Genomic DNA, 3,775 nt, shown 5'->3' on the forward strand with positions numbered 1-3,775 from the left:
AACTAAATGGCCAGTAGGGCATTGTCTTAACTGCCTCAGGAATTTAACCCATGCTTTGCAGTTTAGAAGCAGGTTTACAATGCCTGCTCCTTTACATTTTAACTCAGGCTTTGCTGCTTAGAAACTTTACCCTTTCAGTATTATGTTTGACAAAATCCTGTAATCTGTAAGTTTCAAGACCCCCCCTTTTGCAACTTTTTGTGCTATAAAACCTTGTTCCTAGAGAGCTGGGGCAGTGTCCTCTAACCCACGGGTTTCCAGAGAGAGTCCCGGCCGGCCAGAATTACAAGCTTGCTTTAAGTTGATTTAAAATTGGAGTCAGGGGTCTTCTCTGCATCGTGGTTTAACAGAAGGCTTTATTAAAGGACAGCAGAAATGACTTCCCCCCAGAGGAAGAAGGGGACCTGAAAGGCGGAATCTGTGGTGTAAGGGTAAAAGAAATTGAAGTTAAAGCGTAAAATTAAAGGGTAAAAGACCGGGTATTGTAAAGTTTCTAAGCTGCAAGGTCTGAGTTAAAATGTAAAGGATTAGGTATTTTAGGTTTCCATGCTACCTGCAAAACCTGAAATTTCTGTAGCTGTTAAGACAATGCTTGGAACCGCCCAGTAAATATTTCCCCTGACTGCTTGGTTGTTTAATAACTGAAGGGCTCTGTGTGGTCTCGCACGTAGGCATCGCAGGGCCTAAACCAATCAGTTTGAATGTGTACCCCACTTTAGAACTGACCTATCACCCCCGCCTGAACTGTTCCCACCAATGCATGTACTAATCAAGTCTAAGAATTGTTGTTTGAGTTTCCCGTGGTGCATGATGATTTGTTAAAGGAGACTGTGATGTATGTAAAATCCCCACCCTCCCCCAAAAAAGTGTACTTAAGCACTGCTTGACCCCTGCTCTGGGCTCTGGGCTGCCCTCCCTTCTTGAGCGAGCCTGCCTGGAGCCTCAGTGCGCTGAATTGGATCCTCAATAAACTCCCTCCTGCTTATTGCATGAAGCCAGTCTCTTGTGGTCTCTTCCTCCGACGCTTCCCCGGACCCTTACAGTGGAAGAGGAATCTCCCCTTTTTTATAGCTAAGGTCTTCTTTTAGTCCTCCCACACCCCTGTCCTTTGTTTCCCTCCATCCTACAGTGGTGGGGGATGCAGGTGGGAAGGCCAAAAGGTGGGAAATAGGTGAAGGGATGGGCCAGGGAGGAGCAAGGGGAGGAGTGATCTGGGCAGGAAGGGCCTGGGGTGGTTTGATTAGCACCTCCCTGTTTGCTGGGAGCTACTTTCTGAACAGTTCTCTGGGATGTGCCCCAGGCCTTGGGGACATTAACATTCAATTTCCCCAGGTGTTGTTCTAGTTTCCCAGGCTCAGATCAGACACCCTCTTCTTCCATTCCCACTATGGTCTCCATTTTCTTTATGGAACTTGATATTTGGCCCGATTTACCTAACTACACTAACTACCTGTCCTTAAAATCTGGCTTCGCTTCTCCTCCTCCTCTTTCCTCTACTTCCCCTTCTTCCTTCCTCCTCCTCTTCTTTCTTTTCTTCTGGTAATGGGAATTGAACCCTGGGGTACTTTAATCTGAGCCACATCCCCAGTCCCCTATTTTGAGAATTGAATTGGGGCCATTTTACCTTTGTACCACATTCCTAGTCCACCCTCTCTGCCCTGTTTTTGTTGTTGTTTGTTTTAATTTTAACACAGATTCTCACTAAGTTGTTCAGGGCCTTGCCATATTGGGGAGGTTGACTTTGAACTTGGGATCCCCCTGCCTCAGCCTCCGGAGTTGCTGGGATGACAGGCATGAGCCACCATGCCCAGCTAACATTTTACTATACTGAATTATTATTTAAAGAAATAAATCTCACTCATTTAAGTCTAAAATTATTTTTTTAAGTCTTGTTTGCTTTGAGAGAGCAAATCAAGTTAGACATTTATTATAAATATCCTACTGTAGTATTTGAAAGGACTTCTTATGGTTTGGATCTAGAAATGTTCCCCTGAAAGGTCACGTTTTGAAAAATGTTCCCCTGAAAGGTCACGTTTTGACTTCTGGATGTTCCAGGTTGAGCCTGTGCTGACAGCTCCGCATCTCCCCAATAAACAGGGAAAGACCCTTGGCAGAACAAAACGGAGGGCAGGCAGCAAATGCAGTAGCGTCAGGTGCCGGCAGACTGGACGCTGGGCCCTCAGCGCAGCTTCCTGCCTGGCAGGCTGTCCCTAGCGCTGCGCGGACAGTACTTGATGGTGTGCGCATTGTCGCCGCTGGCGCCGCACAGGGGGCACGTGTAGCGATGCAGAACCGGGCACAACACTCTCCCGTCGGGGCCCTTCATGATGTGGGTGGTGTAGAGAGCCACCTCCTCCTTGTTGTTCCTGCAGAACACGCACACCTGCAGCTCGGGTTTGAGCAGCCGGGCGGTGGCGATCCCCGAGGTAGCTTGCAGTCGGGGCTCAGCTGCCCACGCAGGGGCCCGCTCCTCTCGCGGCGTCACCTCGTGGGTGGTGGCGGCGGCGGGCACGCAGCCCAGCAGAAACGCAGCAGCGCGACCTGCGAACGAGCTCAGTTCGCTGAAGCGCTCCTCCAGCAGACCATTTTCGGCGGGTCCTGCTGGTAGCTCCAGCGCGCCCCCCAGGAAGCAGCCCCGGACCGGCTCCTCGCTGTCCTAGTCGTCGTCCTCGTCTTAGTCGGCCGGCCCCAGCGCCTGGCCCGGCCCCCGTGTGGGGGGAGCAACAGTACGAGGACGACGAAGAGGGCGGAGAGCTGCCACCGCTATCCTTGCCAAGGGCGCAGCCGGAAGCGCGGTTCGCCATCCACCGCCTTGGTGATGAGCATAGCGAGCCCCAGGTAGTCGTTCCACGAGCTGAATTGCTGCCGGAGCGCCTGACCCTGGGCACTCACGTAGCGGGCACTGGGCACGACCGCCACGGGCGCGGGGACGCGGCCACGGCGGGGCGAGCAGGGCGCCCAGGGAAAAGACTCCATGGGCGGGCTGCTGGCTGCAGGCATCACGCCTCCTCCCCGCTGCCAGCGCAGGCTGGACAGAAGGGACAAGCCAAGCCTGCCTGCCGGCCAGCCGCTTAAACAAATTTTTGGTACTAGGGATGAAACCCAGGGGTGCTCTACCACTGAGCCATATCCCTAGCCCTGAATTTTTTTCATTTTCAGACAGGTTCTCACTAAGTTGCTGAGGGCCTGGCTAACTTGCTGAGCTGCAAATGCAGCTCAGGGGTAGTGTGTTTACCTAGCTGGCAGGAAGGCTGAGTTCTATTCCCACCCCAGGAAGGGGGGAATCCTTCACCTCAGTCTTTTCCCAGCTACCCTGAAGCCAGGGTTCTGTGTCCTCTGAATTTGCAGCCACATGCTAAGTTTCATCTCTAAGTGCCCAGAGGAAAGCTTTTCCTATGCACCTGACTGGGAAGGCACACAGTAGCGGCACAGCTGCTTCCTGACAGGGTCCTGGGCCATGAAACATCCAGTTGCACCAGGTTAAAGGGTGCCTATCTGCCCAGTAAGCTCAGGAGAAGGCACAGATCAGATGTTCAGGGGAGGCCTAATGTCCCTCAGTATCCCCATCAGCTTAGCAGGAAGCTGGACAAACCACCAACGTGGAGAGTAGGACACTGATTGGTCTCCAGAGGGGCGGGGCACACGCTCTAGGCTTAACTGGCTCAGCCTGGAAGAATGCAGCAGGTGGTTCTCCAGGACTGACATGGGGAGATACCATTGAAGCTGAACATGGTGAGCTGGGAGCAGCAGGTCAGGGAACGTGGGTGGCATGGAG

At 52.6% G+C, this 3,775-nt stretch overlaps 1 pseudogene; it reads right to left on the reverse strand.

The window, feature by feature from the left end:
• Positions 1-2,179: 2,179 nt before the first annotated feature.
• LOC114083346 (nanos homolog 1-like) lies at positions 2,180-2,976 on the reverse strand (annotated as a pseudogene).
• Between the last annotated feature and the right edge of the window lie 799 nt (positions 2,977-3,775).

This window comes from Marmota flaviventris, chromosome 10, assembly GCF_047511675.1.
Source record: "Marmota flaviventris isolate mMarFla1 chromosome 10, mMarFla1.hap1, whole genome shotgun sequence".
Classification (NCBI taxonomy): domain Eukaryota; kingdom Metazoa; phylum Chordata; class Mammalia; order Rodentia; family Sciuridae; genus Marmota; species Marmota flaviventris.